The 25,828-nt window shown below is 46.7% G+C and overlaps 1 protein-coding gene across 3 annotated transcripts in view; it reads left to right on the top strand.

Annotated features, from left to right (window-relative positions):
• Positions 1–311: 311 nt before the first annotated feature.
• GNB1 (G protein subunit beta 1) overlaps positions 312–25,828 on the top strand; it is a 46,498-nt gene continuing 20,981 nt past the window's right edge. The window contains exon 1 of one of the 3 annotated variants that reach the window (XM_075279636.1): positions 312–732. The gene's annotated coding sequence lies outside the window, so the exon portion shown is untranslated. Of the gene's footprint in view, positions 733–24,401; positions 24,511–25,284; positions 25,428–25,828 lie in introns of those variants that run through there. The other 2 variants (XM_075279634.1, XM_075279635.1) reach the window with 2 other exon arrangements.

Here is a 25,828-nt window from a genome sequence, read left to right as displayed (position 1 = left end):
TGCTAGTGGGGCAGGTGGCCACTGATCACATATTGATGGCCCAGGCTGAGGATGGGCTATCAGTAGTACAATCCCTTTAAGGGTATAGTCACACAGGTTTTCTGTTGCAGCCTTTGAAGCCCAGACCAGTAATGGAGTAGCCCAGATAGACTCTCTCTCTCCCAGCCCTGCTCTCCCAGTCACTCCATGCAGCAGCGTGCTCCAGCCAGAGAGCAGCGTCATGACGTCGCGCCCCTAACCACGCCCCCTTTCTCCTTAGCGCCGCCTGCTCGTGCGTGGGGTTTCCCGGCGCTGTCCGCAGGGTTACCGCGCCCATCTCTGCTCGATGGCTGAAGGGATCTGAGGGGGACGGCGGTCTGTGCGCGTTGTGTTTTTTTTCGCTTGTAGTCTTCGGCGGCAGAGCGGGCTGTGATACACCGCAACACATCCACCGAGGAGGGGGAAGATTAGCAGCCGGGATCCAGAGAGGAAGCTGCCGCCGCCCGCCCGTCCTCCCTCCCGTCACCGCCCAGCACGTCTCCTGCTCCCCTCATCCTCCCCGTCCCCCCCTCCGGCCGCCCTTCACCTCCCAAACGCCCTCCTATAGTCTCGGAACACGCTGTGGGCCTCCGGGGGAAGGAAGGAAAGGAAGGAGGACTCGGTGATAGCGGACTGCAGCCCTTGGGGCACGAAGAGAGGCCGAGGAGGGGCGAGGGGATAGCCGTGGATGGTCACACATTGGCTGTACAGCAGGTAAGACCGGGCTGCCGAGCCGACGATCTATCGCCCGATGGGATTTGGAGCAGATCGGCGACGCTATTCTGTCTATGGAGTGAGATTTGCCGCTATTGTGTCCCCCACCGGGTGCCCCTCACCCACCCCGGTGATCGGTGCAGGCATTTTCCTTACCCCCCCCTTGCCCGGTGCCCCCCTTTTATTATATTAAAGATCTAAGATTTCTCCCACCCCCATCTCCCTTCCCCCTTCAGAGAGGAAGCCAGCTGTTTGGGGAGGGGGGAGGAGGAGGAAGGGGTATTTTTCCTGCTTTTACCAAATCCTCGTCCCAATATTGTCTTTTTCTGTGACTTGATACAATGTATCCACCTGCCTGATCTGCAAATACATTGTATCTGCCGCCCCAGAGATCTGCTCAGCCATCTGCCACCGATTGGGGGGTGATCTGTAGGATTTGGGGGGCGGATGGCTGCCTGATGGAGGATTGTGGGTGCATAATTTAGTAATCCTTCTAGGTGGGGGTGTATTAGAGGGCACAAGCCTGGGAGGGAGGAGGAGGAGGCTGGAGACATTTTGTTACAATCTGCTGTTCCTTATTTACATGGCTGGCTAGGAAATCCAGGGCCGGGGCTTTATTATAGATATGAATTAGTAATCTACCTAATCCGGCCAATTCTGCAGCGTGTATAATCTGTCATCGCTCGTGCAAGGAGCCTGCACGACTGCTGGGTGTTGTGCTGCATAATGCATCCGAGACGGTGGCTGCAAAAATAATGGTGGATTTTTTTTTTTTTTTTACCCTTGAAGGCAACTGGAAAAGGGAGGGACCTGCGAGGCAGGAATGTCAGCGTATATATGTGGATGCAGAGGCAGCTATATACCAGCCATATGTATAGAGCCCCCCTTAGTCGTGGTCAGGTTAGGCCTCCCCCAGTCACATAGATGACGCCTGTTAACCCCTTTCTTCCTGCAGCTCCTAGGCCAGCCCTAGCTTTGTCACTGGTGATTTGCTTATCTTCCCTTTTGGTCTCAGTGTATTTCTTTTGACAGGAAATGGTAAAATGGGGAAGCTGCCTTGTAATGGGTGACGCCTGCCCCCCCCGTGTAATGGGCAAGAACCACTGCAACAAACAGCTGTCTAATCCGTATCAGGAGGTTACACTTCATACTGGCGTTCCTGGCACGGAGGGGGGGCAGACGGGCATCTTATATTTTTCACATTTTTGGTGGCACGGCAGAAATGTAATGAGGGGAGGGGTTAATGGGAAATACTAGAAGGTGTCTGCTCCTAAGGGCTGAATGAATGGGAAGTGTCAGATCCTAGGCCCTGTTACTGCAACAAGATGGCGTCTCAGCCTTTCGTTTTACATGTTAAACTCCTTTTCCTTGTGTGACAAGGCAGCCTCGTTTCCCGTCTTGGCCTTGCATCTCCCTTAGTTACCGTTTTCCAGGCAGCAGGTTTCGGCACACAGTAGCTTGCATTTTTTGTTTTGTTTTTTTAGCAGTCGTTGTAATTTATTTTTCCTGATTTCTATTTCTAGTCTCCCCTCTCTTCCTCAACACAATGCCAGGGGGAGGGGGGACGTATCCAGAAAGAAATCTGCCTGCTGGCTTTATGGTGTGCCCCCAGCAATTCTCACCTGACTTGTTTTTTTGGGTTTTTGCATTCTCTGCATGTGGTAGCTCTGATCAGGTTACTATGTAAATCTAGAATAATAGCTGACGAATTGGTTTGCAGCTGATTTGTGTGTGTTTAGAGTAGATGCGAGATTGCATTGAAATGTAATTACTAGCTGTGGGGTTTTAGTTCAGGCTTGGTAATGGAGTTTCTTATTTTTTTATACAGTAAGGTTAAGGCTAGCACTACACAACAGATTTGGTTGTGACATTGCATTCAGTGTTTTGCAGGGTGACGGCGTTGTGACCGCAATGCCGTTGGCAAATGGTGGTCCAGATCTGGATTTTTGGCCATAAGTTGTCTGCATGTGGCAAGTCAACAGCCAAATTGCGCCTCTAAAACCATTGCATGACAGCGAGTTGTGGACACGTCCCTTTTTTGGCCCAGATTCTGTAGGCCTAGCCATAGTGTTGCGATTTGGCTGGAAGGCGTGGGCAAATCGCAGCAGGCACATCGTGCACGACTTTCTTTAATGTCCTGTCCTGGGTTGGTTCTTCGATTAGTCACGCAGGATCACAACGTCACTCCGTTTGATTCCATGTAACACTCTGAGCTCAATATAACACTAGCCTTAGTATATGCAATGGACATAGACAGATACAACAAAGTCTAACTTGAGCTAATACTCCAATACAGATCAGTAGACGCGCAGGGAGTTGTGGGCGCCCTCCATCATAGTGATCTTTGGGAATCCAGGTTCCTTGACCAGACTCCATCCCGGAAAGGTGGGAAGTAGATGGTCAGGATGTTCCCAGCCATATCTGCCGGTGTGCAGGAGGCCTTAAGGTTTAGCTGAGGATTGCTGGCCTTGCCTCTTCTCTGTCCTGTCATGAAATCCCCCTGGCCGTGTATTATGCGTAATCCAGACATTGTTCTTGCATCATTGCAAGCTATGAAGAAACTTTGCTCAGGGCATGGCGTGCCCAGCAGTTTCTCTAGAAATATTACTGACACTTTTGGTTTGGCTTGTATTGCTGTCTATGAACGTTCCTTTTGTTGGCTATTTCCAGGAGACCCTGTCACCCCTTCCTGACACCTCGGTTTAGTAGATAGTTGCATTCCCTGGATCCTCCTTCTTTCCTATGTACACTGTTCGTCTGTTATTCCTCCTAGAAATTTAGGAATATTTTGACTGGGTGTTGTCAGACCCTGTGCTACCCACTACCCAACTGTGAGGTTTCTAGACAGAATAACAGAGTCCTATATCAGGAGAGCTGGTCGGCCATCTTTAATAATGTTAGCTTGGCTTCCATAAGCCACATTATCCTTCCCTGTTGGGGGAGGCTTCCTGTTATTACGCCTTGTTTTTCTTTGTACACGTTTATCACACTTGTATCACAGTGGAGAGGTTTCAGCTATAGACCTGCCGTTCACTCCTAGGCGTTGTAAACCACAACTGACACCCAAACCCACAACCGGCAACACTACACATACACCAGTGCAGGTCTAGGAGGCCGCAGCCTGGTTGCTGTTGTAACAAACAAGCAAAACCAAGTATAAGGATTGGCTTCCTCCGCTTTAAGGTCATACACACGAGTCAGGTTAATGCTTATCCTGATGCAAAACAGGAATCCATGATGAAACTGCTGGATTTGCATTAGGTGATCACATTGGCAGCCATGACTGGAACGGTCGTGCCCTGGTGAGCCTTGCAGCAGCTCTTGTAAAACTCCAGCTCCCGGCATGTTGGCCGCTGCGGCCTCTTCGCTGGGACTTGTAGTTTGGCAATGGCCGCTCTTCATAGGTTGCTGACCCTTGCACTAGGGTATCATTTACCAGCCTTAACAAGCTTTGGCTCTTAATACTAGTTAGTACATTAGAGGCTTTACTCTCCGGCTTCGGTGACATGCAGGATTTTTTTTTTTTTGCAAAAAGATAAAGCCCCTTACTGGAGTTAGGGTGTATTTGTTAGTGTATAAGCTTATGCATATCCTATATGTATTCAGCAATATTCCTATGTAACTTAATGCATACTATTTAGAGGTGGCACTGTCCAGTTTGCACGTGGACGCTGACATTACATATAATGCTCAGTAATATAATGCAAGTAGAGAGCGATCAGTCTCACTGAAGTCCTATAAAGCCTATATGGACCAATATAAGCCTTCATATAGCTCTCTAACTGTGGGACATTTGTATAGACTGTCATAATGTTCTCGTATACTTACAAAACAACTGATCTATAGCCCATGTTACAGACTCATGGACCCTCCATGTGCTGTGTTATGGCGCCATCATGAGAATACATCCTATGGATGACGTATGTGGGTCCCTAGTGTGGTTGCACTCAGTAGGCCTAGGACTGTACTAGTCAGTGACTGTGACCACCCTGACACATGCATAAGGAATATATCAGCACCTGCCGCTGACTTTCCTCGCTCTATTAGTACTATATTTTGTATGGGATGAGGTTTCCTGACATCTTGTGCTGCAGGCCAGGAAGTCTTATTGTAAGACTAAGAAGTCCGCCACTGGACCTAAGCTATATACCGTCAATGGTGGCCATACACATTTGGCAAATATTAGTTGAACCCACCAATCTCACCAGCAGTAATACTATAATGCGTATGGGGATGTCCTGATTCCCCCACTGGTATGTGGTTTTGCCTCCTTCAACAAGGTACTGGATTTTAACATGCTAAATCTTTTGTCTCTGGCTTATTCCCTTTTCCCATATCCAGAGCATGCATATGTGTGTGGGACTTTGGAGTAATGGCGGGCAGGGAGATGAAGGTTGTACAGATTGGATCTCACTTGTTCTCCGTGTCGGACACGCGGTTGTCTAGTGTAACACTGTGGTAGGTTTTTGTCTGTGGCCTTATTCGTATCCACTGTGACTATCTATCCACCCATACTGTATGTGCCCCATAAACTCTATAGCAGAAGCCGCAATGTGTCCTCCATGTTATTAAGGTGGCTGTACGCATTAAAGAGGAAATAAAGCTTCCCAGTGCATTCCCTACTTACTAATACATAACCAGGCCCCCCAGAGCTCCGATGGTTCCCTATGTAGAGTCAGCTGGGGAGACTTTGTCACTTGACTGACTTTGCTCTACTCTAGGGACCTTCATCAGGAGAAGAGCAAAGCAAGTGATGTAACAGGGGGCCGGGGAAGCAGCGTGCACACACTTCTGGCACCCCAATGGGATCTACAAATATAACCCCTTACATATTAGTAATAAAGCTTATCCAGTCCAGGGAGCGCAGCGGTAACGCCTTAACACAAGTGGGTGGGGTTACATGTTAGTCTGACATGGATAGCATTGATTGGTTGATGTGCATGGACACGCCCACTACTTGTAATACTTAGCTATCTAATGATTCCTAGGAATAACAGAAAAAAGAAGTTGTGCGATTCTTAGAACATATGTTGTATTATTATGTATACATTATATCCTGAATAGAGACTATTCCTGAACTAGACCTGTCAGGAGAGCAGAGGTCCACTTTAAGTTTCTCTGCACTCCACGGGCTACCCGTTATTTAATCTGACTTTGCCAAAAACTTGTATTCTTGGTCAAGCTTGCATAGCTATAGGGAGAATGGAATAATCTGTTACCTATGGATCCTCCACATCCAATCTCTATTCTCTTTCCCGGCAGTGGTGTTGGGATAGTTTGGCCGCCATACGCATTAGATTGTTGAATCGGTGAGCTCGGTCTGGCTTTGTCCGTGTACGTCCCTTTGGCCATCTCCATATTGTAGGCGGTGTCCTTGCCCTCTATTCCGTTCTTTATGGTCTTGCCTTCGTCCCCTATGCAGGAGCCGTTCCCCCCCCCCCCACTCCAAAGCCGTGATGTCACTACATTCTGCGTCTGTCATTGTTTTGTTCCTTCGTAGTGCTGGAGTTGGGCTACAATGGGGCTTTTTTTTTTTCTTTTTTTGTGTAAATGTGAGTTTTACGTTGTAGGTAAAATCATCCAGGCAGATGCTTGACCTTAATGGATGGATGACTCATGGACATGAAATTTCTGAAAAGGAAGACAAACAACTGGTAGTGCTAATATTAGCCCACCAGATGCTGTCCCGCTTTTTTCCCTGAGATTGCCTTATTTTATGTTTTTTTTCGCTATTATTTAGTTGCTTGTGTTTCTACGTTTGTGTCCAAGGAACAAGTTGTCTATCGATGACCTGGCTAAACCAACCGCACATGGCGTGCTACTGGTGCAGGGACTTCAGTGGGAATTCTGGATCCTATTGGGTTCAAGACCACCCCAATGTGTCACCATGGACCTGCTAAAATTCACCCTCTAGCAGGCGAACAGATAATGTCACCCTATGGTAAGAAGTTGCCGTTCCCATTCTGATACATAGCGGGCGGGCGCTGGCCCTATTCCTTACGTGTCATGTACAGGCGGCAGGGTGACCAGCTCAGGTTTTGGTGGAGCCAGTGACTGTGACTTCATCATAACCTTATCCATCACTTTACTAATTGTTGTATAATTGGTTAACCACATAGTGTTACATATTTACTAGTTTTGACTTCTAGAGGATCTTTGCCGCCTCTTCCTGACCACGACTGTCAGCCATTTATGAAGGAGTAAGATAGGTGTCGGGGCTTGGGCCTACCAACGCCGAGCAGGTGATAAATAATATATACAGTGGCAGAATGTGTCTCTGCCTATGGTCATATGGAAGCTGCTTCTATGGAGGACACAGTTTACCAGTCTGGGCACATTGAGGTTTTCTGTAGGACTGGAGATGGCGAAATCTCGCTTTGTAAGACCTGCTCAGAATTGCTGAATGGCGCTGTTTGCTGCGTTTTACCAGCCATTTTGTATTTTATTTTTTGCTCTCCTTTTGTTTGGGCAGTGAATAGAATGACAAGTCAAATGGAAGGATTTCTGCTAAAAATAGTCGCCTCCTCACCTTAGGCTTGTACGCTTACTGCAGTGTTTCAGCGGGTTCGCGTCCTCCTGTTGTGTAGCTCCGGGGTCTGTCCTTGCACAGACCATTAGGGGACCGTGACATAATGAATGAATACCCATTCAAGAACTTTGCTTCTTTGCTCTGACTATTGTATCTTTTCCTCCATATTCCAGGTAATGCCATACGCAGATGACATATGTAGCGATGAGTAACCCTCGTGAAACAAGCGCCACAATCCCGCCATACTCTCGCTGTTTATTCCTAATGTAATTGCTAAGCTCTCTGCGCACATAAGAAAGGTCACAGTGGAATATGGGGCCGGGCTGATGATTTAGTCCATGATTGGATTATATTCTTACGATCCTTGGATTTTGGCTTGTTGCATTACTATCTTGATAATTAACATTCTCTCTAGTTATATCCACTTATAACCATATGGCAAGCTTTATCATAGGAGGCCTGCTGCCGAATAGGACTGTTATACAGCCGAAACAGAGGACGGTCCTGCAACTGAGCCCGTCTATATTAGAGCCCTGAACCCCCATCTTTAAGGCTCTGAGGAAATATTCAATGCTTAGGGTTGCAAACATGGCTGCCTATGTGTTAGAAATAGTTGTACGTAGGGTTAGTGGGATGGTGCGGGCGCTTACATACAATCCCGAGATCTTATGAGTGCAAGCTTCTCGCCCCAGACACTGGCTCCTCTATCTATTTATCTATCTATCAGTATATAGTGTATATGTGTGTGTGGGTTTCATATTTACTTTCCTAGGAATCCACTACTTCTTCTTTTAATGCGGCTTCTGTCGGACCCCGGCTGCCATTTATGAAGGAGTTGGCCTGGTTGTGAGTTCACACTGGGTTGGCCCATGGTGTATTTGTCGGTGGCATACTTACTCTGAATTGGAGTGAAGTGGATGAGATTTCCACAATTCCCATCCACACCCTGCAGTGTATGTGTTTTGCTCTGCGGGTTCGGAGCCTGCAGCATGGCAGTTCTTGCGGATTCTGTGGCGGTTTCAGCCTTTGCAATGCGCCTGCTCTAGCCGTGGGGGTTACACTGTACAAAAGCCAGACCTTATGTCTTATGTAGAAGGTGAATCCGCCGTGGGGCGCTGCACACAGGGTTATGGGGGGGGGGGGGGGTGTCTGATTTAGTAATTTAGTTATATTATCAGTATATTTACCTGTAGCTGGCAGCCATTTATGGAGGAGTAAGTTGGCTGTGGTTATATTAAGGCCTAGAGACTCCACGGCCTGGTGTGGCCTCAGCCTTATATCTTGTAAATATTACCCCTATACTATAGCATACATATATGACCTCTATACAGAGGTAGCCATTGGGTGTTTAGGCCTTGCAGAATGTAGATCTTCTGCAGTAAACCTTCTCAGATTTTGATGTCCATTTCATCCAGTACTTCAGACTGTTTGCAGAATCTTCCTCCTACATGTGGATTGGTAAAACCTTCCCTTGCCTGCTCCAGTATCGTAGATGACACCTATGTAACTCCATAGGCGAGGTCTGCAGCAGTACGAGCCCGTCTCCCTGCATTCGGCGTGAGCCCTGATCTGCATTGTGTTGTAATTTGGCTGAGTGTTTCCTCCCGGCCGGCTCTAAGCAGTTGCTATGTGGACGGCGCATTACTAGCTTAGTCTACAAATGCTGCAAAATGGAGATCTTGTTCCTCTTGCTGACACTGCTGTTATTCTGCCCTGACAGGAAGCCGTCTCCATATTAAGCTGTACAGTATGGAGCCGTGGATATAGGGCAGATGCTTTGTGTACTTCATGTTTTTATGGTTGCCTTGTAGAATTTAGTATAGGCCTATTTCTTTCTGCAGGGTTGCAGTGTAGTAACATGGAGACTTGCTTATCCTATCAACTTGGAGAATGTAGATCTTTTCTATCAACGCTTTCTGATCAAGTTTTAGGTGGATGTGTATTCTTGGGGGAGGGGGGCTAACAAAAATTATTAGAATTAAGTGTTATCTTTGACTCCAATGTGACACAGATGTGTACTTAGGCTGAGTCCACCAACAATCGGTGTAGGAAAAAGTCCTACACGGAGGATTTGTCTCCTCTTCTGCTTTCACTTTAAAAATGGTGGGCGTCCGACGGGCGCCGTTATAGTCTATGGGTCCACCGGGCTCCGTATGTAATCACTGTCTTCTGTTTTGTTGTACAGCCCAGGTTCTTTCTCCTTTTCGTGGTGGGGGCTCCCTGAGCTAAAAGTGGAGGGGTTCAAATGAATGCTGTGAGTGACGTCACCGGCCCCTCTCTGGTAATCGCTGAGGCCGCTGATCAGTCTCGGCAGTCGTGTGAACCTCGCAGGATTCTGGCCTAACAAGCCCCGACACCTGAAGGAAAGTGAAGCACAATGGCCGCCACATGGACTCTCATTGTGAAACCAGAAATCGTTGCGTTGCTCTGTGACTCCTTTACTCATGTTAGTGAATGGTGTCACATTGCAACCCAGAGGGTACTGCGACTTCTAGTCGCCTGAAAGATGCGGAGCAACTGGGTCCCTAGTCTTAAAGGGGTTTCTGGCCCCAGATCAAGTTTTGAGCACATACCCACGGATAACAGGAGACTGCTGCAGCAACTGATGGGTGCCTGGTCAAGGTGTAGGACCCTGATAAGTCACATACTGGTGGCCTATCCTGTGTAGGTGTAAGTCCTACCACCGCTGAGGCCAATGGCCGACTGCAGCGGCCACGTGTTGTGGGTGTTGCTTTGTTGCTGCAGCCACATATACAGATGGAGAACACAGAGTCTCCAACATGGCCTCAAATTACTGTAGGAACCAAATCCCTGTTTAGCCAGTGCACACCAAAATGTGTTAGTAAAACTATAGCTGTGCATGTCCTGTCTGTGGCAGCCGTCTGACAACCTCCAGAAGACGTCTCCATCCAGGCCTGGTTTGCACGTGATCTGTAACTTGTTTGCTTATGTTTAGCACTGAATCCGCTGCCACACCCAGTGATATAGGGAACTTGCAGCACTGGGTAATAGTGGTTTCTATGTTAGATAATGTGCCTCAGGTTTATGGGTTACATTCAGTGTTTGTAATATATTTTTAGAGATTTTTTTTTTTTTTTTTTTGCATATTTGACTGCTTTGATTTTTCCCAGATCCCACTATTTATCCAATGTGTTTGATTGTCGGCACACTGGCCATAAAGGGCGTAATGTGACCATACACGTTAGATGAACGCTGGCCAAAGCGGCCAGTTTCATTAGGTCTAGCCAACCATCTAATGTATATTTGCCAGTGGTATATGTCGAGAGGATGATGATGGGCGGAGGGGGAATGTCCATGTTGAACTTCAACATTACTGATCCTTTTGTTCCCAGGAGAAGTGTCGCCACTAGAGTTGTGCGGCAGCGGCTTGCTCCTCTCTCCCCATTGAAAACACATGCACACTCAGCTGTGTATGGGAAGGGAGTAGTTATAATTATTGGGCAAGCGTACAGCAATGTTAAGTGTATGACCAGCTTTTAGTCTTTTACTCTGTCCATAAACCTAATAGTGCTTTTCAGCTGCAGACTCTTCTGACTTCCTTATAAACATGTATGTATGGCTGAGCTTGCACGTTTATTTTATTGCGAAGAGGGCAGCAAACGGTTTCTTGATGTTTTCGCCAAATTGAAAAATGACATGTCGAAGGAAAATAAGGATCTGGCATTGTATAGTTGACTTCAGCAAGTCGTCCAACTTTTTGGCGGGTGTTGAGGATACCCCAGCATGTGTAAGAGAAAATTTCAACTATTTCTTAGAAAATAATCCTTTGCGTACTGTAAGGTTATTGGAGAACTTGCTTTCTGCTTTATTGTGAAGTTATATGCTCCCCTCAGGAGCCCGGTCCTCCTGTCTTCTCCTCTGATGTACAAACTATCACTGCAACTCTATATAGAGCCTCTGGGGGACTCTCATAGATGTGCATTGATAGTCTTCCTTTTCATACTGTACATGAGTAACACAGAGTTGATCAGCGCTCCAGAGAGGAGCATATAACGTCACTCTAAAATTCTGTAAGCGTAACTGTTGCCCTCTATAGTGACGCTTCTACATACATGGGCATCTGTAGAAGATATGATGAGTAGTAGGTGCAAAGGCAGTGTGAATAAAGCCTGAGGCCGCCTTTACAGAAGTGTGTTTTGGTCAGGCTTTATCTGTATTTAAAACACAGCAGATGCACAAGTCTTTAGTTTTTCTCAGCTCCATCGCTGGTTTTGTTTCAGCAAACTGAGCATGGTCGCATTCACACTAATGTCATGACTTGCATTTTCATGGACCCGTGATAGCTTTGGGTGCCCAATTTTCACATGAACAGTTGTTATATAATACCTCATAGTTGTTCCCATTCTCTTACGGAGAGAAAGTCAGGTTTCTTCTGAGTGCTCAGTATTTGCAAGAGGGTGAGGAGGTGGTCTTGTACCTTAAAGGGAGGGGTTTTCTGGTCCCAGATACATTTCTCAAGCAACAGAATATGTCATCAATATCTGATGAGTGGTGGTCAGACATCTGAACTTGGCAGAGATCACTCTCCGTGCGGCGGAAGCGACAGTAGTGGAATAGAAGCAGGTGCAGTCTGTTCCTATTCAAGTTATGGGAGCTGAGCCCCCTTTCCTTGGAGTCTCTGCTATTCAGTAGATGGGACTGCTCCCTGCACACTACGTAGCTTTTGGGGCCAGATCTGTGTGGAGCCTGGGCATCAGATACTGATAGTAGGTCATCAGTATGAAAATTGCATCCGAGGCCAGAAAACCCCTCTAACGCCTTTGCTCCAGCCCCCTGTATAGTCATGCACGCTGGGCCAAACAAAGCGCACACATGTTCACAGTAGAGAGGGGACGAGGCGGCCATCCGGTGTCTGGAGGTGGCTTCTCTCCTGTGAGAACACACAATGAACTTTTCCCTTGAGACCAGCCATTGGGAGTGTTGATACCACCATATGTATAGATAGTTGTTGAATTACTCTTATGTATATGGACACCTTTTTGTTTTTGTGATCCATCATCCCATAAACACTCAATACCCGGTTGGTCAGATTGCTCATCGCCTCAGAAATATCGCTTTCTCTTGTTATATAGCATCAACTTATTCTCCAATGCTTTAAACATTGGCCTGCTTCAGGGATGTCTAACAATGTGGCTCACCTTGGCACGTTTCAGGCCCTTGATGGCTTATCCATTGTCTTCTCGCTGTCCCTAGTAGGGCTCACAGTCTACATTCCCCCGACCAGTTTATCTCCGGCTTTTTTTTATACCACCGTGGAAGCGCGACATGTTGGATTACTCTTGTCATGGATGTGGCTCCATTAGATGTGACATCACCTATATTCTTAGGTCATGTCCTCTACAGGGTGGAGGGCTTCATTAGATGTTCCTTCTACCAATTCACTTTATTTTTTGTTTAATTGGTTCCCTTGCTAATTGGTGACTCAATCGCCAAGAAATCACTACCTATTGTCAAATGCAAATGAGTTCTTCGGAGGTGCAGGGTTATTGTCATTGCTCCAAAGAGATGAGCGTCAACACCCCCTTTGCTCCAAAGAGCTCACTTGCACACTGACGACAAAAAACTAGCTCCGTAACGCGATTCACAAGGGGGATTTGGGGGACCCTAATGTTTCTAGCTGTAAGTCTGGGTTCTGGGGCCACTCCCTTTAATGACCCTGTCATAAGAATTGCTTGCAGGTGGTTAGTTTTCTTCTTTGAGTCCTGGTTCATGTAAACCATGGTCACCGCTTCAATATCTGAGAAGTTCCACCTTGTCCCGGATGACATTAGATCGATAACTGAAAGTTGAATAAGCTAGGGTTATGTTTAGAGCCTTTGTGTCCTCTCATTATATCCAAGGTAACCAATCAATATATGACTTGCAAAAAGGACAAAAACATTGCCGATCCGGTCTTTACTTTCACAATTACGCTCAAAGACCTCCCTTTTAGACTTCATTCACACAGTTGTATTTCCGGTACGGGCATGGGTGAACGCTAGTTTGCACTTTCGAGTCCTCCGTTGCTTTGGTTTGGGACTACTGGAGATAAAACTTGACGGGTTGCTGTATGACACCAGGATTCAAAAAAGAATGACTTGTCACGTCCTGACTAGACATGAGCGAGTAGTATTCGACCGAATAACCCCTTGGTGTCCGGCTGCTTACATGCATTCCTATGGCGGCGAGGTATTCCATCGAATACTACTCGCTCATCTCTAGTCCTGACCCCTCAGGCTCGGCGTCAGTATATTTCTTGCGGAGTGTATAGGGGAAGTTGGGTAGGGCTGACACATGTATTCCCACGTTATAAGGTGATGTCATCCAGTATATGTGATGCCATCGCTTTCTGATCGGTGGGGCTCCGAACTTCCCATCAGGGCTCCTATTGAGCGCTGGTTTGGCTCTGCGCCCTGTTGTCAGTGTTCCCTGCACTGGGGCACACCCTGCTATGCAGGGAACGCTTTGTAACATATCCTATGTCTATCCTCTGCTCAAGATGGAGGTAAGCAGGAGAAAAGCAAATTCTTCCAGCTTTCCGTATGACTGTTTCACGGACATGTTGGCTGACACAGACGAGAGCCGTCGTTCCCCCTCCCCTCATTTATTTCTAGGATTCTTGTCCCTTTAAGCTATAGGCCAGGTGGGCGCATTGCGGCCCGCTGCATCTGCCGTTGTAATTGCCGGTTACTAGAAACACTGATGAGTCTGCGTCCTGTAACCAGATTTACTTCTCACAAGAAAAGACGGAGGGACCGGGATTTCTAAAAAGAATGTGGTTAACTCTTCACTGCCCGCTTTATTCAGTAACTTCTGCCGCTGTCCTAGATTTCTTTTTTGCAATCAGCCCAAGGGAAGACCGTGATCTACTTTACAGAAGAAGGTTATATTATGGAGGATCGCTGTGCTCGCCTCTGACACTCGGACATACGCAGCGCAACATCACGAGCGTGCCGTTAGCTTATGAATGTCTGTTCTGTAACGCGGGTCAGTGACATTGCATAGCGATGGCTGAAATATTGGATGATGGCTCATACTCGCGACACGTCATAAGCGGTGACCACAAGGTTGTGCGTTTTGTTTGACGTGTCCATTTTAAGTGTTAGAGTCTGTCATATTATGGATGTAACCCCATGCCATTAGATCAGGGATGGCCAGCTGTTGCCGCAGCAGGGGGTGGGGGCCATAGGGAGCCTTCATGTGTGCGATGTGAACTCTCATGGGGAAGGAAAAAAATCATAAATGTGGTTACTACTTGTATCTTACAATATGTAAGATTGATCACAAAGTTTCCGTAGAACCTATGCCTTGGCCTACTTGCAGCGTATATTCTCGACCCTCAATATTACGTCTTTCCTCAATTAACTGGGGATTTCCTTTTTTGGGGCTTGTCCCCTGACATTGACTAATGGTTGTGACTCTTTTGGGGCACGGCCTTCTGCGTTACTTGTCAGTATGGATATGTTATGGAATCTTATAGATGCACTGGAATTATTTTAGGGGGTGGTAAAAGTATTAAGACTTGCCGAGAGACGAGAGAGATTCTTTTTAGGCCTAGTGCACATGTGGACGGAAAAGCGTATTTTGGTCCTGATTTTCACGCGGGAGACCGCGTCAAAATCGGGGGTAAAATACGCTTGCTGTGACTCAGTCGTGGCTTCCTGCTCCGTAGTAGGCACAAAATGAATGGGCCTAGTCCGGAGATTGCTGCCGCAAGGCGGACGCCACGGCTCACTCAATCCGCCTGAAGAAAGGGAGCTCGCTAGTGTTCTCCATAGACCACCATTATGAGGTGGCGGATAATGACGTGGATTCCGCTCCCTTAGCATCTTTGCCTTATAAGACTAAGCCTGGCCATGCACGTGAGATTCCAGATAACCCAAGGGGCAGATGGCTATCTGTTCTGATCTCCCTCCTTCTACATGGACACTCAAGTGTGCAAATGTTCTGAAGAGGGTGAAATTCTGTCTCCAGGTGTCTGGCAGGGGCTATCTTCCCAAGAACAAAAGCATTTGGGCATGTTGAAATCCAACATGCTCTGTCTCTCCCCCAACATAGGCCCCATGTACATAGTTGGCCCAACCAACATCGAAGGGTAATATGTATTGGCCAGCCTTACTCTTCCGGTATAGAAAGATGCAACTGCACACCAAGCGGCACAGTTAACTTGGTCCATCATGTTGGGGCTTTGTCAGTTAACATAGGGCCTGTGCCTTGTACTTACTGGGCATCCTCCATGATGACTCAGTGACTAGGCCACCTTACGAGCCGTTGCATCTCTCCAATCCTGTTGTTACATGGAGTACGAGCATTATTCTATTCACATGATCTGAGCTCAGACTCAAATGTTTTATTTTTCACGAGTCCAATTGTCTGATCCGTGAAAAGCTCCAGATACTGTATCTTTTGTTTTTTAGGCCACTGAAGTCTGAATAGGCTCTTACGTGGGTAGGGGACACTCTACTAGGAGTAAAGGCCTTCTCTGCGAAGTTTGTGCCTCTGTCCAATACTTACATTAGATCTCTCCTGTTTTTGTCCTGACCCCAAACTCTGGCATGGATTCTGAAGTCTTGAGGCTCACGTCGGTGCACGGAAAAGCAGATTATTGTTGGTTACCAGGTGTTTGGTTTCTGAGTAATTGGCGCGTCTACCCCGCCGCGTACCCAGCGGAGGGACCTGTTTGTTTGGCAATTCTCCTGGGGTGATGTACTTGGCAGAAGGAATCAGCACCTGAAAAACATGAAAAGGTTAGAAGATGTAGTGAGCGCATATTATAGCACTAATACTGTGTTGTGGGTGAGTACAGTGTGTGCGCCTATAGAGGGCAAGTAGCGGGCGGTTTGTTGTCACAATGGCGAAAATGACTTCTTAAATGACAGGTTCGGGATATCAGGAGCGTTCAGTCCTCCATCCGTTTCTCCTTCGGTTCTGCTTCTTGTCTTACTTGTTATAGTCTTTGTTCTTGACTTCCTTTGTGCCACATACAGAGGCTTCAACAATTTTTTGATATGGGGTGGACAGACACATGAAGGGGAAACTTGAAATATACGACATAGGACTTTTAACATGGTTGAGGTTGTCCACATATTAAAGAAACAAGGGGCTGCTTTATTGTGGAGTGTCAGAAGCCTCGAAAAAGGTTATCAGTATCAGGTTGGTGTCCGACCCCCTTACCCATCGCTTGTTCCATATACTAGGACAGAGGGGCTGTAGTTCCAGGTGTACTGCGCTTTATACACTATGGAGGTGATGGTAGGTTTTGCAGCTCCGCTCCTATTCACCTGCAGAGGGCTGGCATAGATTTCTCTGTGGATGCGACTAGGCGTGCACCTAATCATGCATTGGATGCAATCTGGCAGGGGAAGGGTTAAGGATTTATATTCAGCCCCATAGTGTCTTATATACTGGTAGTGTGTTATAGAGTAGGGCGGCTGAGCAAATGACAAGGCCTTGAGGTCCGCGTTTTTTACAAAAAAGTGGAATTTACCATTCATAGACCATTGATGGGAGACAACAAAAGTTGCCTTTTTTAGTTGTTTGGGTCAAAATGATATACAGAAGAGAATCGGACAAAACATGGAGGTGGTCTTGCTCAATGATCCACAAACGTCTACGGGCTTGGCTCCTCCTGCTCTATAACATGTTGTGCCCACAGTATACCGAAGCCATAAGGAGATGAATGGCGCAGCACCCGCACATGGATATGGGTCTGCCCATGGTAAAAGGCATTATGAAATTGACAGGTTTTTTTTTGGTATTGCAAAGGTTGAACCCACAGCCCGAGACACATTGTTCTATAGTGGGTAGGTGGGATTGAAGTCCCATTCACTACAATGGTACTGAGTATGTCACAATGGGTCAGCCCCAGACTATGGCACTGCCAACTAGAAGCAAAGGGCAGCGCTCGGCTATCTGTGAGTAGTGGAAGGAAAGCAGGATAGGGGGCACTAGGTGCTAATAATGGTTGGGGCTCCCAGTGGCCAGACATCTATGAGAGAGATTTGATATTCCCACAATATTCCTTTACATCTTCTCCGGCCTCTTCCACATCGCTGTCTAGGCCCAGAGCCTCCTTTGCCTTGGTTTGTACACAGCACTGGCTACATGACTTGACCTCCTAGCCTTCTTTATCATCCATTACATTGCCTGCCTCCCTCCCCCCAACCCGAGGATGACGCAGGAGCGGAGGATTTTATTAACTCCCACCACTAGATCACCCAGGAGCCGTCCGCGTTTCACCACACCTTTACTAAGCGAGCAGCGAGGCCTTGGTTACTGCAATTATTTGTACTCGCTAAAATCTTTGCGCTCGCTCTCTATAGTCTTACTAGTTTAATCTCGGCCATGGTTTGTTAGGGTGGAGATGGCGAATAAATGCCGGTCGCATTGTGAAATGGGCTGAATCTGCGTGTAACGCTCTTCTAGATGTCTGAGGTAATGTTTTCTTGCTCGCTTTTTAGGTTCCTTTTAGAGACTGAACGGAGAGCTTCAGTAGCGATTCCCATTGAGAGAACTAATCCATTGTAAAATGAATTTTAGTTCTGCATGATGAATGTGGCCCGGAGCACATCTGCGCTGAAATGGCTTTCTCTGTAGGAACACTTAATAGAAGTACGTCGGCCTATAATGGATCCAGAAGGTGCTGTGAGCGGCTAAACCTGCAGCCGGCATTGGTTGTTGTGGAGAGCGGCGGTGCGACGTATGGTCCTTGTCTTATCGTTCTGTATGGCAGGATTGTATTTCATCGCAAACCTGTCACCCAGGAGCCCAAGGTTCATAGCATTGTCGAACCGTGTCGACAGCTTTTTGTTTGCTCATTGACCTGTCTTTCACTAGCCGGATCAGATGTGGTTTTCTGCTTGAGCACAGGTCAGGTTCACTAGTGTGCAAAGCCTCGTGTCGCAGTGCACACCTCGCAATTCTCACCGTGATTTTTGCGAGAATGAGAATCTGACGCATGCCAAAGGTGTAACTGGTGCTCATGGGCGCCAGTGCAAAATGTATAATTGGAGCCCCCCCTTACCATGTACTATCTATACTGGTCTCTCCTTATGCTCTAGGGAGGCCCTTTGGACCCCTTTAAGCTCCAGGACCCAGTAGCGCTGCACCCCATTTATCTAAGTTTCTAAATATATCTGTAGGTCCGCATCCACTTTGATTATGCCATGTGTCCTTTGGCATACAGTAGAATTTTCTTTTGTATAGGGAAGCATAGTCTGCCCCTATATGCAGAGGTACAGTAAAAGTAACCCAATGCAATATATATATATATATATATATATATATATAATATTATTTAAAGGGCTTGTTCAAGATATACAGTTTTCTGCAAGGAAGCCAGGGAAAGTGAAAAATACAAACACCGCACTCACCTGTGTCCCCGCCCCTGGCCAGTCCAGCGGTGCCCCGGGGCTTCTTCCACCTGAAGTTCTCACCTCATGTGACTAAGGAAAGGGACAAGGACGTCATTTACATTTGTCACCTGTGGTGTCCTTTGCTTAGGCCGTGGATTGTCTTCAGTGGTCACATGCAACAGGGACTTCCACCGGGACAAGCCAGGGGCCAGCAGGATGGGACCACGGTGGGTGATTGGGAACAAGGGAGTCTGTCGTCCCCTCCCCCCGCCCCCTCCTCTTTCTGTTTCGGGCCCCCCTTCCCAACCCGAAAATTAAACACACTTAAAAAAAAAAAATGTGAGGAAGCGGGTGATCTGTTATATTACATGGTATGATATATCCCTCACTAGTACCTTTTATGGAATCAAAATACTAAAGTAGCTGTGATTCACAAGTGAATTCAGGTGAATGTATGTGCATGAATGTGACTCTCCCCTTTAAGGGGGCTTGATCAACAAAGTTATGCTGTATGAGCCCCACATATGCCTGAATAGCCTTTAAAAAGGTCCCGCCACCCACGTTTTAAAATACCCAAAAAACAAATATGCAAATGATACTTACCCATGCACAGGGGGCAGTCGTGCATGATCCGACATAATCTTGCTGTCACGCCTTCCCCTTCTTTCTTCTTCCAGCGACGCCCTCCTGTCCTGGCTCTTCCCCGCCTTGATCTTCTGTTATTCCGGAATGAAGAGGTTCGCGAGCGTACTGCGCATGTGCAGTACGCTTGTATAGTTCTAAGGGGAACTTCGAACTACTGGGGCGTGGGGGTAGCGTTCCAGAGGGAGCGCTACTGCACACGTGTAGGATTTGAACCAAACCCACCGAAAGAACAGAAGATCAAGGCAGGGAAGAGCCAGGACAGGAGGACGGCGCTGGAAGAAGAAAGAGGCAAGCATGACAGCAAGATGACGTCAGACAGTGCACGACCACGCACCATGCATGGGTAGGTATCATTTACATATTAGTTTTTAGGGTATTACTTTAATATGGGGGGGGTTAAATAAGATTAGGGATGCCTGTATAGGCTTTTTAAAGGCTATTCAGGCTTATGTGGGGCTCATACAGCATAATATTTCTGGTAGAGCCCCTTTAAGCTCTCCAGTATGTGGTCTCCCTGCTATGCAGTCTGTGTACTGGGTATAAAGGTTCATTTATGTGTTAGCCCATTAGTCCAGTTACAATATCTTCACGGTAGTTTTTCATGTGAAAGAAAGTTCATGTGGCTTACAAGGAAGTACGCTCACAGTCCATGAAATTTGGGGTTATGAGCAGGCCCTGTTTTCAAGGAAACTTAGTGATGCATGAGCAGAAGAACCAGTCTAGACCGCGCTTGTACTAACCAGCTCGTATGTACGCTGTTGTGGGCTTGGAGTAAAGCGCGCTGTCATGTTGAACGTTGGGTTACCCTGCTAACTTCTCCTCCATAAGTTCTGGAAAACTAGACAAGGACTGTTTGTCCCTATTGTCTCCCATTGTTCTAAAAACGGGCGTAAAAGAGTGTGTGGCACGCCGTTTTTCTTCCCTGTGGTGTGAATGGCTTGGCTATCCGTACAGATGACTTTGTAGGGGGCGCTAATGTGTCGGGCTCCAGGACTGGCCTGGGACTCGCATGAAGCCTTCATGGGACTATGTAGTTAGACCCTGGCGAGGTACTGTGCAGACGGCTGGAGTTTGGATGGTGTTTTGCTGTTTGTCATGGTGAAACAAGTAGTTGTGATTACTTGAGGAACCCACACCCAAGACTGATTTACCACACCTTTTCCTCTCTGAGCTATTCAGCAAGTGTGCGGAGTAAGGGCTTCTCAAATCTGTAAACACCATAGCACAGCCTCACCGGGAGCCGTTGTGCCCCCCTCTCCTAATGGCTGGTGCAATATTCCCCTGTCTATCTCATAGACCACATTCTTCTCCGATAAAAACGCTCCCTGGTTCCTCCGACATCCCCACAACAGAGGAGGTAAAAGCCCCCGACCTTCAATATTACCAGTGTGATGCCTCTGCCTACAGATCAGATCATTCAGCCTGCAGACTCCCAGGTGAAGGACCTATGGACACTTGGTGGTGGTCATCACAGGTCCTTCAGCAAGGTTGACGTAGAACCCTTGAATGGGTTTGATACAAGAAGGACTGGTGTGTGCGGAGGGTGACCAGAGGCTGTCATGGCCACTGCCTCTGTATTAGATGCCATGCACGTTGTAAATTGCACTTATGAGCAGCCGGTTTAGTTAAGAGGGTGAGTGGTTTTTATTTTTCTGTTTTTGGAGGCGATCCTTCCATTGTCTGTACCGGAGGTGTATTTCAGGTTGACTTTGACACAACAGATGAAGTGATGCTAGTTCTCTCAATAAGGGTAGGACTATATAGCAACTCATGATCGCACGCCGGTAACGCCGCAGATGTTGTGCTGTCAGTGGCAGCTAATAGTAAATGTGATCACATAAACTTTTATCAGATTTGGCTTTCTGACTGTTCTCATCTAAGTTGTGGCAACTTAAAGGAAGTCTACCCCACCTCCACAGGCTTATTTTGTCCTACTGCTATGTTGGAGGACCTTACAGAAAAACACCTTGGAAGGATTACACAAGTGAGGCTATTGGGGCACTGGGGTTAGGCCTTAAGGTAAATATTCTTGCGGAGGCGGTAGACTACCCTTTAAGGGTATTTTGACAAGTCTGAATTTGTGACTGATTTCACCAGTAGGAGGCAGATTTATTTTTTTTCTGCAAAGCAAAAAAATAAAGGCCTTATAGATATATTCTTCATGTGGAATCCGCCTGATAACCCCAATTGAAGTAGAAGGGAGTCAGAAAAATACTGCTTGGTCAGTGTCAAATTTGCAAATTCCACAGCTGGAAAAATTCAGCTTTAAATTCCTGAAACTGAATTTTTAAGCTTGTTCAAATTCCTCCATGTGACTACCCTAAAGGGTCACAGTGTGTCCATATTCGCTGTCAGGTGGAAGTTTTGTTGCACCGTTGCATGTTCCAATGTACCCCTGACTTATATGGTCACCTTTGTCTATAGTTGTGTGCTGAACAGTTAAGGCCCGGTTCACATCTTTTTTCGGAAGGGGGGTGGGGTGGAGAGCCAGCTAGGGGACCCTCAAACGTTAACCTAATCCGCATTAAAAAAATAAATTAATTTAAAAAAAAGAGCGGTTACCTTAGGAAACCTGTGGACCCTATAGACCAGTGATGGTGAACCTTTTAAAGACTGAGTGCCCAAACTGCAACCCAAAACCCACTAATTTATTACAAAGTGTGAACACAGCAATTTAACCTTAATAATGTGTGGATCCACAATTGCACACAATTACAGACCTGCAAAATATGGTCATACGAATGGGGCTTTATAGAGCTCTCTGCTCCACAGTGACCCCCACACAGTCCAATCTGCTCCACAGTGACCTCCACACAGTCCAATCTGCTCCACAGTGACCTCCACACAGTCCAATCTGCTCCACAGTGACCTCCACGCAGTCCAATCTGCTGCACAGTGACCTCCACGCAGTCCAATCTGCTGCACAGTGACCTCCACGCAGTCCAATCTGCTCCACAGTGACCCCCACACAGTCCAATCTGCTCCACAGTGACCTCCACACAGTCCAATCTGCTCCACAGTGGCCCACACACAGTACAATCTGCTGCACAATTTGCTCCCTTGATTGAGTGCCACCTCTGGTACCTGTGCCATAGGTTCGCCATCACGGCTGTAGACTATAATGGGGTTCGTGTGGTTTCCATGCGGAGAGAAAAGTGCTATTTACAGCGCTTTTCTCTCCGGATTTTTCATGCGGATAGGAGAATGGAATCGCCGAATGCAGATGTGAACAGAATCTAAGACGTGGCAATGACAAAACTTTAATGCATGTCCTAACCTTAAGGCCTTATGAACATGAGGGGGAAGGGGGTCCAGGAACCCATTCGTTACATGATAGCGGGCCCTGCTTGTAGCTTCAGTCCTGTGGGTTAACATACTGGGTTCTGTTGACAGACTCCCCTTTTCAGGAGCTCCTACTCAAAACTGCTTAGTTTTGGCTCTTGGAAAAATTTTCTGAATTTAATAAAATCTTAAAATTTCTCTGACTATTGTTCATGAGCTAAAGATTCATGTTTTTTATGAATTCCTTGAAATCTGTATATTAATATGTCAGGCTTGGGGGACCTTATGGGTCTTCTCTATGGCTGGTGAGAAGCCGAGACCTTGTAAAAGCTTTGTTGATCGTCTCTTCAGACAGCCCTGCTGGTTTAATGGCCGCTCCCCCCCCCCCCCCTCCCCAGTTCACTGAAAGTATAATCTTCTATTGTCTCAACGCAGCATTTTCTCAAGATCCTCATTAGAGCATCTTAATCCTTAGCATGCCTAATGTTGGGGATGAAAAAGCTCCATTGCGTTGCTTGTGGGTCTTCTCCACTTACTTGTCACTTCCGCCTCTTCAGGGGTCTTTCTAGGAATCTTATATTTAATGACCCAGTTACCTAAAATCTTCTCAAAATTAAGTTTATAGTTGTGGACGTGTTTGTGTGTTACCACCATATTCACACCTTTTTAGTCTTTGTTCCATTTTTATGCTGAATTCATCATGTGGGCACCACCTGTCAGACTGTAATGGGGTCCACGGGCTGTCCGGCGTGGTGCTCTTATTTTTTTTTTTAATCTCAAACAGGCCCTCAAACACTAATGTGAACAGTGGTCAGTAATCCTCTATACCAGAGGTTACCAAAATTTTTTCCCTCGTAAACCACTTTCAAAATTTTACTGGTTTCGGTGGACCCCCTGCCGCTACATTTCTATCATATTCCCAAAACCTGTCAAAAAATGTGAAGATTAGATCTAACGATGGTCCCATCCAGTCTCCCGTGGACCCCTGGGGGTCCCCCTGGACCACTTTGGGAATCACTGCTTTATACTAATGGAAGGGGCGCTCAAGGATCTCACCACCAGGGTACTAGTTGTAGACCATTTTGAATAAGATTTGTAGAAATGACTCCGTTTTGGCTTCAAATAACACTTCATATTTTTAACACTTTAGATATTAATAGCAGTGAATATTAATAATGCATTTTATAACACTTACAATAATTGATTCTAATGAGCGGTTTGTGAAAGAGTCTGAGGTTTGGTTCTCAGATTCCTGCTCGGTCAGGCTATGTTCACATCTCCGTCGGAAAAATTCCTACATGGAGGGTTTTCTCCTCCATCGGCTTCAGTTTTAAAAGAATGGACGCCCGATGGGACCCCCTTATAGTCAATGGGGGTTCACCAGACTGTGTGTAACTGCTATTCCTCCTCTCCGTTGTTTGTGTCCTCAGACAGACCAAACAATGGAGATACGGAGTCTGTCAGAGATCTTGGACGAAAAAGACCCGCAATGTAGAGGTAGAAAGACTTGTACCTCGGGATCCATTGCCCTTCACTAGACTGACTTTTTTCCCCATTCTTCTGGTCCTGTGATGGAACAGAAGAACAGAGACCACAATGCAGACACCGCAACAGGCCATTACTTGGAAGTCCAGCCAATCCAATGTGGTTCCTCAAAATGTTCCTCCATCACCATTAGACCCCCAGTACTGGTTATTCTTTTTCGCCCCCTACTCTTGCTATGAATTCTCAAGTGGTCTGTCACCGACTGACTTACATGACTCATACAGAGCTGCTTGGTAACTGTCCCTTTAAGGAAACTGCCACCCTGCCGAAGGGAGCATTAACCGCGAGGAATATTTTCGTCAACAAGATTAAGGGGATTTACACTCAGGTGCATTTTACTAATTGTGTCTGCCTTTCATACGAGCATTGGAAACGGAAAGGTGGGACAGGAGTGCCGAGCTGGTTTCGTAACTGGTTTTGGAGGTACAGTAGTGTTTGTGGACATGGCATGCGTGATGGTAATGGGTCTCCACTTGTTACACAAAGCTATTTTTGTATCGCACTTGAATCCGATGACGTTTGGGGAGAAAAGCTACCAAGTGCCTTCCTTATCACGACATGAGTGGTGCGAGATGAGCAGCTTGGGGACATGATTTTGCTTTACTTGTTGAGCATTGTTTATGTTGTATGTCCCTAAGCAAGTCTGTGTTGTGAGAAATCGGAACACGGAAAGGTAGGGGCGGATACTTCAGTATGTTGTGTGCTTATTGTTCTCATTCCACCGGCTAGGCTCAGACACAGCAGTTAGCTTTAATAGTATAGACCTCCACCATGAGGAGATTGTCATGAGCGAGGACTTTGCAGACCTACTTATCGGGCTGTTTTTAATGATTTAAGTATATTAGTCTACAACCACTGAGCCATCTGGCGTTTTCTCGTATCACATCTTGGGGACATACCTGCTTCAAGATCTCAAAATACACCTATGCCTGTGTGAGTCCAAAGCGCAAAACTTCTGGGTCTTGAGTAGGAAGTGGTGTCGGAGTATTGATCAGCGTTGTGTGATGTCGGTATTGTTTGGTCACTTTATTCATCCGTAAACCCCAATCTCGGTGATGAAACAAGCGGTTCCTTCACCGGCTCCACAACCCTTTTTCTTTTTACTTGTTTTTGTCCTTGAGTGTCTATAAAGAAAAGCGAACGTTGGATTAGGGTCAGGAGGATAGTGGACCTTTTAAGACTCTCAGCCGGTTTTGAGTTAACCGGATTTGAATGAGTAACTCAGATCTATTCGGGCTTAAAGATGACATTGTATGGAGGACAGGTGAAAGGGCTGTACGACACAAGTGCACCTGGTAGCGGGACCGTACAGCTGCCGAGACCTGTATTTCAGGGGAACTGTAAGTAGACGATGAGCACGACTATAGTAGAAGGCTTGGAGGTACATTTTTGACAGAAAAAAGTTCAAGATGGGTAAAATGTAGACGTGGGATGATGAGGTCTTTGCCAAACTAAATTCCCAACTGGCACCCAACTTCTTGATGGTCTTTAACCAATGTCTATAAACTTTCTAATTGCCGGGGCACTCAAAGGTAAAATGGCTCATGGAGTGGTCTAAATGACCCGACTTAATTTTGCCCATCCCCGAGGTACAATGATGCTTTATTAGATATCCGCACGGGGCTTTGTTTCTGACATCTTTGCTCAGCTCATATGTCGGAACAGCCAATGTCAGCAACTTGTCTCGGATGACTGCCGAGGGTCTTCAGTGCTCCTCGGTGTTAAACTTCGGGAAGGCTGT

This window comes from Leptodactylus fuscus, chromosome 6 (genome assembly GCF_031893055.1).
Source record: "Leptodactylus fuscus isolate aLepFus1 chromosome 6, aLepFus1.hap2, whole genome shotgun sequence".
Taxonomy (NCBI): Eukaryota; Metazoa; Chordata; class Amphibia; order Anura; family Leptodactylidae; genus Leptodactylus; species Leptodactylus fuscus.
This window is presented reverse-complemented; position numbering and strand designations above follow the sequence as displayed.